Genomic DNA, 16,512 nt, shown 5'->3' with positions numbered 1-16,512 from the left:
AGATTCTCTTGGTTGCCTCTGTATCCTGCGTGCCCAGCACCTAGTCAGTGCTCTGTAAACACGTGCCGAGTACTGGAGTGACCCTCACAGAAGCTAGGTAACTCACACAAGGTCACACAACTTAGAAGCGCCAGAGCCAGCTCTCAAACCCAGGCTGCTGGCTCCAAATGCTCTATCTTGCTCTTTCTTCCATTTTATGCTTCTTTCCACTGCCCAGGAACCTCCATGGCTTCCTGGGGACCATGGGACAGAGTCCAGACCTCCCAAGTGACCCCCCTGGGCTCCCGAAGGCACATGGGTGGCCGCGAGCCATGGTGAGAGCAGGAATGATGTTCCTGCTGCGTAGGGTACAGCGGGGCCTCTCCTGGGTCATGGGACTTCCACCAGAGCGCCATCCATCAGCTGCAGGAGCCCAGCTCCGATGCTTTGTGCCCATTTCCCACAGATCTCATCACCAGAGGAGACTTCAATCACGCTCACACTTAGGGAATGTGCTCATTGTTCCTTTCATGTGTCCCTTTGTGGCACAAAGCATTACAGAGTTTAAAAGGTCAGTTTAAAAGCATGTTCTTGCCTTTGAGTGAAAACTATTATGAAAAACAATGTCAAAAAAAGATAAATCAGGGATTCAAAACATTTTTTCAAAATGCGATTGTGCAGATAACCCAGAGACGTGTGTCAAAGTGTGCACCTAATAAATCCATGGGAGCCAGGCTGTAGACACTCAGCTTGCTTGCTATGTCTGAGGCCTCCACTTGCCACCCAAGCTCTTTTTCCTGCCCCCACAGGAGACGCAAGGGACAGGGCACTGCGGGTGTTGGGGGGGACATGGCACCAGGACTCAACCCCTGGACTGAATTTTGGCTGGTGCAAGGAGCCACTCAGAGACTTGAGCTCTTGCCCCTGCTCCCCACATTCTGTATGACCGTGGGCAAGTCACTTACCCTCTGTGGGCATCAGATGTCTCACCTGCACCTTGGGGGAAGCCTGAGCATGCCTACTTACCGAGGGACATGAGCAGGTGCCGGGGCTATGAGAGGACTGAAGTACCCAGGTCACACTATTCTCGAAGATTCTCTACGGCTTCTGCATCCCAGCACTCAGAATATCCCACTAGGTCTGAACATAAAGACAGAGACAAGGAGATGCTCCTTCCTGTATGTTTGGTACTAGAAACCTGGCTAAATTAGTTATGGATTACAAAAGAAAGGTGTCCCATGACGGGCTGGCCAAGTGGCGTAGCAGTTAAGTTTGCATGCTCTGCTTTGGCAGCCCAGGGATCACCAGTTCAGATCCAGGGCATGGACCTATACACTGCTTATCAAGCTGTGCTGTGGCAGGCATCCCACATATAAAATAGGGGAAGATGGGCACGGATGTTAGCTCAGGGCCAATCTTCCTCAGCAAAAAGAGGAGAATTGGCAGTGGATGTTAGGTCAGGGCTAATCTTCCTCAAAAAAAAAAAGAAAAAAGAAAAAAGAAAGGTGTCCCGTGAGAAGAAAGATATTTATCACTTACTATACATTCTATTTGATGAAAACTCAGAATCCAGCATGAATGGAGTCCTACTCATATAGCACAAGAATCCAGAAGATAAGGAGTTAACATAAAATTTTCCCAAGCCAGTGCTACCCCAGCACACCTATCAGAAGCGAAGTAAAATGCTCTGGAGGGGCAGTTCAACAAAGCAGGTCACACCAGATTCCCTGGGGGAGAGAAAGATTTTTCTAAAGCCCCACTGGAAAATATGCTCAGAACAAAAAACTATTAAATATATGAGAAAATGATGTACCATAAATGAAAGCCAGCTGACACAACAAATAGGACTCCCAAGAACTTGAGATAAGAGAACAACAATCTAAAAGAGTCTGTAATTAGAGTGGAGAAAGTTTTAAAAGGAATGGAAATCATAAGGAAAGAGACACTTGAGAAAAGAATGGGCAGCTTTGAAAAGTAAATACAGTCATAGAAATAAAAAACTTATGGGCACGTAATGATGGTGATAGATAATAACATAGCAAATCTATTTTTTAAAAATCCATGAGTCAGCAACTGGAAGAATGAGGAATGGAGGGAGGGAAAGGGCAGGCGTGGATCATAGGAAGTTCTTCTCTATAGAACACCATCAACCAATAAATGTAAAAAACATGATAAAACGATAAAAACTAGAAAATTACCATTTTATAAACTCCTGCTATGGTAAAAGATCATCAACAGACGCTAAGACCACTGGTTGAAATGTGTTTGACGCACAGGATACTCATATAATCTGAAAGTTACAGATTCTATATTAATTGCAAAAGGGAAAGTTATCTTTAGGATGATGGAGAGATTGCCAGAAACCACCTTAAGAGAGGGATACAACTGAGCATCACCGAAAATAAACTGACATTCTGTGCTCCTGATGTGGCCTAATGGGAAGGACATAACAACACGCATGCATTGTTCTTGCCAGAAAATGTTCAGCATAAATCTAGTAATGAAACAGACATATTTAGAATGTGGTCGCTGTGTGAGACAACCAGATGGCACTCATCATGAAAAACTAAAAATGGAGGGGAAATCGTTTGAGATTAAAAGAAACTGGAGACATGGCAACAAAATATGACTGAACTTTGACTGGATGCTGGATTGAAAAGACTAAAGCCTAAAAGAAGATTTTGGAGGAAGTCGGTCATGGGCTTTATGTTAGCTGATGCTATGGAATCAGTGTGAAATGTCTCAGGTGTGATAATGGTACTGTGGTTATCTAGGAGAATGTTCTTGTCCTTAGGACATGCAAGCTGAAATATTTAGGGGTGAAATGCCACGATATCTGAATTCACTTTCAAATGGATCGTCAAAAATGTGTGTGTTACAAATGCATATAATATATATGGGGAGGGGAGAAGAGAAGAGAAAGAAAGAGAGAGAAAAAAAACAAGGGCAATAAAATCTTAGAATTGCTGAATGTAGGTGAAGGTTATATAGGTGTTCACTGTACTGTTCAACTTTTCTACAGGTTAGAACATTTTTAAAGTTGGGGGAAAAAACTTCCAGTAAGCTTAAACAGGTGACCAAATACAGTGAAGAGATAAATGACTAGAAGTTATCAGATGCCATTACCCAGAATGCAACTTAATCAGAAGAGAGACAAAATATATGAAAGAGCAAATAAGAGACATAGAAGAGAAAAAATTTAAGTTTGATATATATCTAAAAGGAGTTCCAGAAGGAAAGAATAAAGAGAATGTGAGAAAGGAAATTAGTGAAAGATAATTGCTAAGAACTTACCAGACGTGAATCCTCGCAGAAACATACTAAGCCTCACACGGTACATGCGAGAATAAATGCAGATCTGGATATGTCATATGGAAACTACCAGCATGCCAAAGACAAGGAGAAAAATCTTAGAGAAAAGGTAGATGAGCTATAAACAACAATTACTTTAACAAAAGACATCTTTAACATTCAAAATATTAAAGGTAAGGACAAAATGAAGACATTTTCAGACAAACACTAAAAAAGTTTACCATCGAAGCCCTTCACTGAATGAACTACTAAAAGACTTCCTCCAGGAAGCAGGAAACTGAACCCAGAAGGAAAGAGGAGGATGAGAGCAACGGTGGGAAAAGAAATCCGTAAACATTTAGATAAACCTAAACGAGAGCCAACAATAAAAATATTAACAATAGCAACTAATCTGGGAGTAGCTAAAAACAAAGAGGTAATCCTAGACAATAACAAACAGAGAACATGGGAAGGGGAAATGATCACAGTGAAAGCTTTCTAAAAATCTAAATTCCTCGCATTTTTTGAGGGGGTAGAGAGATTGATGAAACTTAAACTTTAAGTCATTTATGATCAAAAATTTAGGAGTAACCACTGAAACAGTAAAAACATCATGGCTAACTTCCAAATCAGAAAGCAGAAGAAGGAAAAATATACATATCAGTTAATTCCTAAGAAAGCGCCACTGCGGAAAACAGTTTGGCAGTTCCTCAGAAATCTAAACATAGAATTACCAAACGACGCTGCAACTCCACTCCTAGGTCTATATCCAAAAGAACTGAAAACAGGGACACATGTTCAAGTCAGCTCTATTCCCAATAGCCAAAATGTGGCAGCCACCCAAATGTCCACCAATGGAGGAGCGGATAAACAAAATGCTATCTATTCATACGATGGATTATTTTTATACTGTAAAAAGGAATGAAGTACTGATATGTGTTACAACATGGGTGAACCTCGAAAACACTACGCTGAGTAAAAAAGCCAGAGACAACAAATCACACATTACATGATTCTATTTACGTGAACTATCATAGGTTGGTGACTGCCAGGGGCCAGGGGCTGGGAGGAATGGGGAGAAACTGCTTAACAGGAAGATATTTTACTCTGAAGAGAAGAAAACGTTTTAGAACTTGAGGTGGCGGTTACACAACATTGTGAATGTACTAAATGCCACTGAATTGTTCACTTTAAAATTGTTAATTGAAAAAAAGAAAGGAAGAGGGGGCAGCCCCATGGCCTAGTGGTTAAGTTTGGCACAATCCACTTCGGTGGGGCCAGAGTTTGTTCCCAGGTGCAAACCTACACCACTCACCAGCAGCCATGCTGTGGCAGCGATCCCCATACAAAATAGTGGATGACTGGCACAGATGTTAGCTCAGGGCAAATCTTCCTCAGCAAAAAAGAAAACAAAAGGAAAGAAAAGGAAGAACAAATAAAAGTGTGGCAAACTGAAAGCATAAAATATAACAGCATGAATGAATTCAAAAAATATAGCAGGATGAATGAATTCAAGTATATCAGTAATTACAATAAAGGTGAACAAATTAAAGTTACCAGTAAAAGACAGAGGCACTCAAATTGATTTTTTAAATTAGCTATATGCTGTTTCACAAGATATATAACACAAAAGGTGAACAGTAAAGCATAGGAAAAAAATATGTTACTTGCTTGCCAACCATTTAAAGCTAATGTACTAAATACTATCAGATAAAAACAGACTTTGGAATAAAAAGTATTATTAGTGATAAACCTACTTGTTATGGAAAAACAAAAGGAACAATTCAATAGGAAAATTGAGCCATCATGAACCTCTATTAAGTGGAGTTAATAACAGTCCTACCTCAAAAGATCATGGTGAGAATTAATCGAGTTAATATATCAAGTACTGAGAATAGTACCCAACACACAGTAACCATTACAGGTTAGCTGAGAGGATGATTAACGAGGCTAGCATAACCTTGATTCCAAAAACCTAACACTTGTAAATATAAGTGCAAAAATGTGAAATAAGATAATAGAAAACTGCATCAGCCATGAGTTTGAAGAAAACTGTGGCTAAGCAAGGATGCAAGAATATTTTAATACTGAAGAATCTAATAATATAATTCACACCAACAGAGCGAAGAAATGCAAAATAATCTCAATAGATGTAGAAAAATCATTTGATAAAAATAAACTCATATATACTCAAAAATAAAAACTTAGCAAGCTCAACAGACGGAAAGGGTTTTGCTTTACTTGATATATATATATATATATATATATATATTTGAACCCCACAGAACATCCTAACACTGAAGCATGAAAAGCATCCCTACTGGAGGCAGCAGCCAGACGAGGATGTCCAGTATCTCACAAGATTCAAATTTATACTACAAATTGTATAGTAACACACCAGATTCATATTTATCCTAGAATTACACTAGAGCACTGGAACAAGACAGGTGAAATTGACAACCCCGGGGCCAGAGTCCAGGTTTCCTGATGCAGGTTCAGCACTCGTTACTATTCTGCTTCAAACAGAACATCCTTTTGGAATGAACGAGAAGAGAGAGTAACGAAGCAGAGAGTTGTTCAGTTGTCAGTGGACACATAGGAACTGGAGAGAGAAGCCACAGGACCAGCCTGTGCCAGAAAAGATTGGCATCACCTGACAACAAACTAATAAAACTTCCCTTTGGCCAGATTCATCTTTAGGAGGCTGCAAGGATCATGACATCCAGCGATTCTGGGCTTCAGCTCTTCAGACCCACACCATCCCCACCCGCAGGCACTTCTCAGTGTGTGTGTGCATGAAGCAAGCACTTAGAGGTGCCCTCTGAGGGGTGGCTGTGTTGTGTTCGGTTCCTGCCTTCCCAGCAGTAACTCTGAACAGCACTTGTGTTTAAAGGCTCTCGTTGAGGACTGATCTTCGGGAGGAAGCCTCAGGGAGGCGGATCCCTGAGGGCAAGCTGACTTAAAAAGACATTTTTAAAAAATCGAAGTCCTCCATAGAAGAAAAGACTGTTTGCTTTCACTTTCCTACCCTCCATTTCTCTGTGGCTTCCTACAGAGGCGCAGGCCAAGCTCCCCACACAAAGACAAGGTACAGACTCGCAGCGGGTCAGACTTGGAAGATGCTCAGGGGTCACCTGGCATAAGCTCTGGTTTTACAGATGAGGAAACTGAGCTCTGGCAGAGAAAGGGAACTCCTCAGGCGTCTTCACCTCCCAGGTGCTCAGCCTGTTGGGATTCGGGTCCCATCTCAGGAAGCACTTCTCCACCCCGGGCCGCCAGATTGGCAAGCATTTTTAAAATTAATCCGTAAAGAACAAGAGGTCCCATTAAGGCTGAGTTATCAAGAAGTCATCATGTGCACCAACCACTGCGACGTGTAGTGACTTTAACAGATCTCAGTTTTAACACTCTGCAGTTGCCAGTTCTTGGACTGCTGACCTTCAGCACATAAAAAGAATCTTTTTTTGTTCCTCTCTCTTTTCTTTTCTCTTAAGGATGTGGAAAAGCTGACTAGAATTGCCCGGTCTGACATTTCCTGTGAGAAAGCACTCTGTTTGGAAAGCAATCTGCCTTAACAATTCAACCCAAATAGATTATCTTCCTGACACTAGTAAAAAACCTTAATTGGGAATTGGGCTGCATACCCAAGTCTCTCTCATCCGGGTCCACAATGACGAAGATTGGACAAAGATAGGGATCGCCCGGTGAGGACAGATTTGGCGGGGGCAGGGGGAGGCACTGATAGCCCTGCATCCTCCTGGAAAAGCCATCGGCTCTGCCTGTCTGGGTGGAGAGAACACACGTTGTACTCCAACCTCCTGAACCATTGTTCTTTGGGGGTGATAATTTCTCAGCTTAACTATCTTTCCGTATGCGTGCCTCCCCAAGGGCTCTGGCACACACCCTTGACGAGAAGTGTGAGGAGCCAGAGCAAGATCTGAAAGTCAGTCCAACATTTCTCCTTCCTTGAGTCAGGCTGGATCAGGCACATTCCAGGAACAGGGAAGAAATTTACTCTGGTCACCAAGACATCAGACTAGGAGAGTTCCTTCAAGGACATACAATTCGCAAAACAAAACCGTACCAGATGCAACCTTCCCTTATATTACTCTCCCAATCTCCCAATTTGGCACAAAGCCTTGCCATACAGCTGGTGTTTAATGGATGCTCCCTCTGGAAGCTGAGGAGTACTCAGAGTTCACCCAGATACAGCTCGTCCATCTGGAGAGGCTGGGAAAGCCAATCCAGACCATCTAGTCTAATTAAGTAGCCCTGTCAGGGGAAGGGGAAGGGCGCAGAGTTTCTGCCAAGGTCCCCTGGGTCATAGGCAAAGCCAGAAATAGAATTTTAGGCTCCAGACTCTCATCTTGGTTCATTTCCATCTATCCCATGCTGGACGTTGGAGGCACCAATTGCGTTTTCTTAAGACCCAAGATGCCTTAGGACAGGCTGGTTGCTCTTCCCTTAAGGGGCACAAGCTAGCAGGGCTTTGAGGCTCTCTGAAGTCCCATCTCCTGCTCTTGTCACAGGCTGCAGTTTCCCGGGTGTGGCTGAGCTCAGCTCCACAAGGTGACTGATGCCAAGAGGGAGGTGCTGCTCAACAGGCAGTAAAAAGCTGGGTAGAGATGATGTTACTCCCCAGAAAGAAAAATATCCTATTGAAGGGAAAGCAGTCTCTAGGGAACACCTCTCTGGCACATGGTCAATCCACTGAGTAACCCTTCACTCACCTGAGCTGTGCAGTTCACCAAGCACAATGTTGCTAGCCCATGATCTTCCTTCCTCTTGGTCTTGCCTCCTCCCCTCTGTCCACTGGCAAGCGGCTGCATGGCTCAGCCAAGCCCAACCATCCCGAGATGCTGGATGAGACCAATGACTAGGGTCAGAGCTAGAGACGTGACATGGTACCCGGCCTAACCCATGAGGACTCCCCGGTATGAGCCCCAGACTGCAAACCCAGCAGGGGGCATCACTAAGGCTGTGCTGATTAGGGCTCCTGGCATTAGACTGAGGATCCAGTGGGATGAATCTACCCAAGACAAAGAATCCCCCTGGCCCTGCCCTCCCCGAGGCTGGTGTGAGAGCCCAGGATGGAAAGGATTGACTTGGCCCCGTCTCGAGGAGTCTACAGTCACCCTTGGAGTTATAAAAGGGAAGGCCTACACAAAGACATTACATCAGAGTTGTCACCGGTTTCCATAGAGGACTGGAAAGCCGTGAGGAGATGTTTACTTAGCTGCTAGGAGAAGCTGCTGTTTGGCACCATTGCTGCCCTTTACTGTCCTAATAAAGGCCCAGAGATCCAGGGAAGGACCTGCCCCAACGGCAGAGGCCAGCTCTCTCCGAGTCCCATTAAACATTAAATCCACTTAGGTTCTGTTTGGTTAAATATGCCAAAGGGCAGCTTGAAACAACTGCTGGGATGAAATATTTCCATTTTGAACTCACACAACATTCCCCTGCGTAAGCACTAACAAAAGAGCCACGAGCAGCAAGTCTGAAACCACATTGTCAGGGTCCGAGGTTAACTTCATTACCGACTTGAAAATAAAGAAATTTGGATTCACTCACTTTCAGAAAAGGTGAGGAGGCTTACCTTGAATACTACTTAGTTCTGGAGCTCCTGTCTTTCCCCAAGTGTCCCTGGGCAAACGGTCCCTTTTTCTACTTTACCAAGCACTTGCAAAAGCATGCTTTTTAATTTCACTCTCACAAAAGGGCTGCGTGGGAGGCGGCATGGGACTTCTTAGCCCTATTTTCACAAATGAGGACACTGAGGCTTAGAAAACTGGAAATTGTCCAACACAAAACCAGTACGTGACATACAGGTCCATGGTGAAATGAGGAAAAAGAGCAACATAAAGTGAATCTTTCACAAGGCTTAATTTGTTCCCTAAGGTTGGACTTTTATTTCAAGATTGTATCTATATTTAAATTTTATGAAATTATTTTAATGTTCTCACTTAGCCAGGAAAATAATAATAATAATAACAACAACCTGAATAGGGTCTGATTTGCCATGAAGTTAACGGGGCTTAAGCTTCAGGGACCCTCGCTGGCACAGGCCCCTTCCAAGAGGACCTAGCAATGTGTTGGCATGGTCTTCTATTTTTGTAAAATTTGAAAAAATGAGAAACTTTTATATTCTTTGTCTTAAAGGGGCCGCCCAAACTGTGTAAGTTTCAGGCCCACAAAGTCTGGATCTGAACCTGGAGTTGGTCCCCCCGGGGTTTTGGTTTTTGATTTTGTTTTTATTTTGCTGACCCATGAGTTGCCAGTGACCCACTGTACCAGGGGGATGACCCAACGTCTCCTCTGACCCAGAGACCCTGGCACTGTCTTGCCCAAGTCCCTACAGAGAAAGGCCCGGCAAAGACTGGCTCCTGGAGCTCCTCTTTCTTCTATCCCACATTGCCCCATCACAAAAAAGGAATCTCTAGGAAATTCTGACCAACTCCAAAAGCAGAGAGGAATGATTGTTTCCTGGACATTTCTTATTAAAAAGAGAAAGAAACATGTTGCTTTAAGCCCAGGTTAGCTTTGCAAACTTTGAGCATTATACCACTCACACACAAAAAAACACAGAGCTGTGGAATTTCCATGGGTGAGCCAGCCCCAACTCAGGACAAGCACACCCTGGCTAAAATTAGATGTGTCCCTGTGCCAGATAGGCGGCCTCCCCGTGCCTCTCCTGGGAGCCATTTTCACTTGAAATGGGGTGTGAGGGTCCTTGGGTACCAACCAGAGTGGGGGACCCCTCCCTCCCCACTCCTCCAGAGGTACCACTTCTGCCCCTAATGAGGGTTCCCAGCTATTCAGCACAGATGGCTCATGGATGAGGGGCCTGGCAGGTGGGGGTATTCAGTGGGGAGCTGGGAAGTGGCTGAGAACAGCTGCTCAAAGATGGGGAATCTATGCTGGAACTTTCCATGAGCCCCAAAGCAGGAGAGCAGAGGGCCCACCTCAGAAAGAAGTCAGGAAGTGGGAAATTAGAATTGTAGCCCAGGGCAAGTATTCCCTCCCAGATCCTTAAGAGGTAAAAATATTTCATGTGAGTTTGTAAGAGAGGGAAAAAAAAATCAAAGCAGCACAATCTCTTTTCTCCTTAATAGTGAAACTTCTGCAGAAGCGGAATGAAGCCCTTTGGCAAGGCTCTGTCTTCCCTGGTTTCTAGGGATCTGAATCCAAACACCCAGGCACGAGACGGAGAGCACAGGCCTTCCGGAGCCCTGGAGTGCTCACTTCTCCAGGCTGCGCCCTTCTGCCACAGTCACCTGTCCCCAGCGGGGCAGACATGCAAGGGCCTATAGACTGCAGCCCCTTCTGGATTGCGTGGGCAAGAAACAGACCCAGCAAAGTGGCCAACAGGAAGAGCTTTGACCAAAAGCATCTGGAGCTTTTTCCAGAACAAATATAAGAACCATGTGAAGCAGCTGGACCCATGTCAGGCAGTCTCCTGTTGGAAATGTCACATTGAGCCTCATGATGTGGGTGTAATCAAAAGATTGGGGGTTTCGAGTCTTTTCAACAAATGGTGCTGGGAAAACTGGAAAGCCACATGTAAAAGAATGAAAATTGACCATTCTTTTTCACCATTCACCAAAATAAACTCAAAATGGATTAAAGACCTAAAGGTGAGACCTGAAACCATAAGGCTTCTGAAAGAAAACGTAGGCAGTACACTCTTTGACATCAGTATTAAAAGGATCTTTTCGGACACCATGCCTTCTCAGAGAAGGGAAACAATAGAAAGAATAAACAAATGGGACTTCATCAGATTAAAGAGCTTCTTCAAGGCAAATGAAAACAGGATTGAAACAAAACAACAACCCACTAACTGGGAAAAAATATTTGCAAGTCATATATCTGACAAAGGCTTAATATCCATAATATATAAAGAACTCTCACAACTCAATCACAAAACATCAAACAACCCAATCAAAAAATGGGCTGGAGACATGAACAGACATTTCTCCAAAGAAGATATACAGATGGCCAATAGGCACATGAAAAGATGCTCATCATCGCTGATCATCAGGAAAATGCAAATCAAAACTACACTAAGATATCACCTTACACCCCTTAGAATGACAAAAATATCTAAAACTAATAGCAACAAATGTTGGAGAGGTTGTGGAGAAAAAGGAACCCTCATACACTGCTGGTGGGAATGCAAACTGGTGCAGCCACTATGGAAACAGTATGGAGATTCCTCAAAAAACTAAAAATAGAACTACCATACGATCCAGCCATCCCACTACTGGGTATTTATCCAAAGAGCCTGAAGTCAGCAATCCCAAAAGTCCTGTGCACCCCAATGTTTATTTTTATTTTTTTTTTTTTAAGATTTTTTTTTTTTTTAAAGATTTTTATTTTTTCCTTTTTCTCCCCAAAGCCCCCTGGTACATAGTTGTGTATTCTTCGTTGTGGGTTCTTCTAGTTGTGGCATGTGGAACGCTGCCTCAGCGTGGTCCGATGAGCAGTGCCATGTCCGCGCCCAGGATTCGAACTAACGAAACACTGGGCCGCCTGCAGTGGAGCGTGTGAACTTAACCACTCGGCCACGGGGCCAGCCCCGCACCCCAATGTTTATTGCAGCACTGTTTACAACAGCCAAGACGTGGAAGCAACCTAAGTGCCCATCAACAGACTAATGGATAAAGAAGATGTGGTACATATATACAATGGAATACTACTCAGCTGCAAAACAGAACAAAATCATTCCATTTGCAATAACATGGATGGACCTTGAGAGAATTATGTTAAGTGAAATAAGCCAGCAAGAGAAAGATAATCTGTGTATGACTCCACTCATATGAGGAATTTAAAACTATGGACCAAGAACAGTTTAGTGGATACCAGGGGAAAGGTGGGGTGGGGGGTGGGCACAAAGGGTGAAGTGGTGCACCTACAACATGACTGACAAACATTAATGTACAATTGAAATTTCACAAGATTGTAACCTATCAATAACTCAATAAAAAAAAAAAAAAAAAAAGAAGAGATTCCCACCAAAAAAAAAAAGATTGGGGGTTTCGAGACAACATCCAGAGAGTCGAGAGAGGGCAAGAGAGGGACGACACAGCCAGCCTCAACCGCCAGGCTGTGGGGGTGTGGATTCCAGTCTCAGCAGCGCTGGTGTAGGAGGATGGATCTGGTGAGGGAGGATAGGAATCTGCTTTGCAGTGGCCACCAGGATACCCCTGGAAGAGGCAGCTTTCTGTGCATCTGGAAAACATGTGTAAGCTATCGTTTCTGTAACAGCCACCCATTCCTTGGAGGTTAAAGGGCTTGAGGAGGCCCATCCATAACAAGGATGGGGCTACCACACTCCACCCCGAGCTGTGCTGGGTGTTTCCTTGGTGCTTGTGTTTTATACTGCCACCTCACCCAGATTCCAGCATTTCGTGACACTCTATGACCTTGTTACACTTCTTTACGATCTTTACTGAAAGACGAAAGATGGATTCTATTGACTATTCGCTTTTCCTTTTTGTTCCATGTGTATTTTCCCTTTCTATTTTGAAAAATGTTGAACTTACAGGAAGATTGAAAGAATAATACAATGAACATCAGTATGTACACCCTTCATTTATAGGGACAAATTGTTAACATTTTGCCATATTTGCCTTCCCTCTCTCTTTCTCTCTTTTTCTCTCCAAACACAGATATACCCACAAATACACACATTTTTTTTTTTTCTGCTGATCCATCTGAAAGCAAGTTGCAGCTACCACAAACCATCATCCCTAAAAGCTTCAGCTTGGATCTCCTGAGAACAAGGACAGCTCCTGCAAAACCCATGCGGGGTTTATTTGTATGACAACACTCTTCAAAACCAACATTCTCCTTTAAGCTCTCCCAGATCCTTGCATCTGGTAAGTGCACTCTTCTGGAGTTATTTTCTTTAAAAAGAAGGATAACAGATCAGTCATAATGTCTTTATTAAATATTAAATGGGCCAGATCCACTTTCGGTTTTTATCTAAAATGGATACTTTCAACTTCTCTTTTCTCCTTTTAATACACTCCTAGGAGTGTAGTGGACTTAAGGATGCCTGCTCGCCTGCATCTAGGCTAGAAAGTGACTTGAGGAAGCTGACAGGGGCTGGGGCGGGAGGGACTCTGGGCTGTAGAAGTCTGTGTGGATGGATTTTCTTGGCAGTTCCTGGCATCGGTTCCTAGACACTTGTCAAATGCCCTTATAAGTTCATCGGCCCTCTACACAGTAGCTTCTGGAACGTGAATACTCAATATGTCACTGCTCCATAAGGTGGTGAATGTGAAATAAGGGAGTTGGCTCTAAGCCGTGCAAAAGAGCCTCCAGTCTCAGAGGGTGCCAGAGTACTTGTTCTTGGTTTCTATCAGTGACTTTTTTAGTTTGCTTGATTGTCTTTTTGTCTCATTCAAAAGAAATCTTATCTGAAGGGTGAAAGGCTGAACAAAGTGACCCTGGGACCAAAGGAAGCAACATCATCAATTATAGGAACACCATCTGCCTCTCATGGACTTCCCATTTCTCTTTACTCCTTCACAGAAGCTCATGAAGCCCTGGGCCAGGGCAGAAGCTGTGAGGTGGAGGACCACAGCCACGTGGGCCCAGGCAAGGGCAGCTCATGGTGCCAGCCCACTGCCCAGGCCTGGACCCCAGAGAACTCTGGAAGAGAAAAGCAGGGCGTACATCTATGTCAACCTCCAGAGCTTTAAAATGGACCAGCCTCACCTTGGCTTCAGTGCAAAGGGGAAGAAATGCCTATGGAAGGCAATTCAATCCACAAATGCTCCCCGGAGGGCCTACTATGTGCCTGGCCCCTTGGTACAGACTCGCCCTGAGTCCCAGGCACCCAGGCCATGCTCTGATCTTCACTTCCCTCAGCCACAGCCCACACAATGGATGTGAACATTTCTCTTTGACCATCATAACCTTCACGATCTGGCTCTAACCTTACTTCCCATCACTTTCTCACAAAATTTCCATTTATTCAGGAATACATCCACTCTTTTAAGAAATGGGGTGTTCATCTAACCAAATGGTAGAAAAGAAAGTATTTATTAAAGTAACCATTGTGGGCCAAATATTTCATATACATTATTTCACTTATTCTTCATAACAATGCCATAAAAGGTGGCTATATCATCCCATTTTTTAGATGAAGAAATTAAGCTGCAAAGAGATTTAAAAAAAAAAAAAACACTGTGCCCCAGGTCACCCTGTTTATAAGGGGCAGATCTGTTCAATCCTAAATCTCAGGCCCTTTCAACCTCCCCAGGCTGAGAGTTACTAAACATGTTAAAGATCGACAGCCGAGTTTCAAAGTCTCTGAATACAATAAAATGCAGTGTTTCCCTAATAGCAGTCGTCAATAACTTCACAAAGCTTTGCTTAATTGGAATAAATTTCAAATAACTCAAAAACTCTGCCGAACAGAAGTGGCTCTTTCACTGGGGATTTAAAAGGTACTTTAGAAACTTGTAATGCCCGGGGCCATCATTATGGACATCCATTATCATCTTCGACTGTGGCAGAAACTGAATCTGGCTGCTGTCAGCGCTGCCTGCTCCCGACCCCACCCAGCACACACTTCCTGCCTCCTCAGTTTCTGCGAATGATCAGTCTCTCCTCTCAGCTGCCGCGCCCAGCCCTCAGCTTACAAACACGCTCACAGCTCTTCTGTCCTGGGAAAAGGACCCTGTTCCCTAACGCTCTACCCTCGTGAGCTGCCATCCTGTCCCCATGCTTCCCTTCACCTCTAACTTTCTACAAAGCTCCATCCTCTGTGTATGTCCTCGCCCCACCACCATTCCTCAACCCAGTACAGTTGACCTCCTGCTACCAGAACCCTACTGAATGTGCTCTCTCCAAAGCCACTCCTGTCACCAGACTTAGTGACCTTCCTCAACCCCCCAAGAGTCAAAGCTGCCAACCTCCTGCTTCCTAGAGACCCTCTCTTACCTCACCTCTCCCCCACCCCAGTCCTTCTTCTGCTCTGACCACTCCTTTTCTTTCCCACCAAACATGTGGCTCTCCCACTACAGGATTCTGACCTGGGTGCCTTTATCATGCGCCCTTGGCAATGTCCACCCCTCTGAGGACTTCAGCTTTTGGGCCCATGCCAGCACCTCCCAAATGCCTCTCTCCCAACCTCTCCCCCAACATTTCCCAGGATCTGCATGTCTACCCCACGCCTCACCGTAGAATCAAAAGCTCTAGCGGATGTGTCTAGGAACAGACTCCTCATCCATGTCCTGATGCAGCCAGTGCCTCCCGCTGCAGGTCCCCTACCTCTGCTATCACATTCCCAGCCTCCTGGTCCTCCAGGCCCACAACCTCCCTGCACACCCAGTCCTGGGTCCTCCTCTCAGAGCCCCTGTTCCTCATCCCTCTGGTACAGTCAGGTCATCCTGGTCAGTCCTGCAGCAACCCTGGACCAATCTTCCTGAAGCACAGTTCCAACTCGTTAAAAAATAACAACTGCATCACCAAAAATGTGAGAGACCTTTCTACGTGTCTCTCTTGCGCTCTAGCCCATCTCTCAAGGCACAGTCCAGTCCTCCAGTCTCCCCAGCCCCTCGTCCCCGCACACGCTCTGCATTCCAGATACACCAGCTTGACCTCCTCTTTGCCTATGCTCACATTGGTGGGGATGCTTCCACTCCCCGAATTACCAGACTGGCCCTCTACATCCTTGCCAATGTCAGCTCCCCAAGAGCCCTTCTTCCCCAGACAGGGGCCAGAGGACAGTGGTTAAGGCTGAGGACCCTCGAGCCAGACTGCTCGCATGAACTCAGGCTGGTTGGTCGTTCTGTGCTTCAGTTTCCCCACCTGTGAAATGGAGCCCATAACCCTCCTGGTGTTGCTGTCAGGATCAAATGAGGTAACACATCTGAAGCTCTTGCAACGGACCCGTCTTGCAGGGAGGACTCAGTAAACACCAGCAGCTTAACTATCCCTGAAAGAATCCAGACTCCAGCTCCATGGCACTCTGCTCTTGTCCCCTCATCACTCTTGTGTTTTTTTGTTTTTTTAATCCTGCAGAACAGTTATGTGTATGGATGTCTCAGTTTCTTTGGGCAGGACCCTCATCTTCAACATCTCTCTCCCCAGCACTATTTGAACGAGCAAGAGGAACTCCATAAATGTTTTGTTGAACTGAATAAAACTAAATAACATGTATTTCGATTGAGATCAAAAACTGTTTATTGGGAAAAGGCTCCGCTTCTCAGGGACCCATGGCCGTGAAAC

General features: G+C 44.6%; 1 protein-coding gene and 1 long non-coding RNA gene across 7 annotated transcripts in view; one reads left to right on the top strand and one right to left on the bottom strand.

Moving 5' to 3' along the window:
* The window catches only part of LOC139082861 (uncharacterized), a 28,368-nt gene extending 13,684 nt beyond the window's left edge, over window positions 1–14,684 (top strand). Inside the window, exons 2-3 of the long non-coding RNA XR_011539191.1 lie at window positions 12,939–13,148; window positions 13,807–14,684. This is a non-coding gene — a long non-coding RNA (uncharacterized lncRNA). The remainder of the gene's footprint in view (window positions 1–12,938; window positions 13,149–13,806) is intronic.
* Window positions 1–16,512, bottom strand: part of MINDY4 (MINDY lysine 48 deubiquitinase 4) — a 114,067-nt gene that overhangs the window by 62,246 nt on the left and 35,309 nt on the right. The window lies entirely within an intron of this gene.

Source organism: Equus przewalskii, chromosome 4 (genome assembly GCF_037783145.1).
Source record: "Equus przewalskii isolate Varuska chromosome 4, EquPr2, whole genome shotgun sequence".
Lineage (NCBI taxonomy): Eukaryota > Metazoa > Chordata > Mammalia > Perissodactyla > Equidae > Equus > Equus przewalskii.
This window is presented reverse-complemented; position numbering and strand designations above follow the sequence as displayed.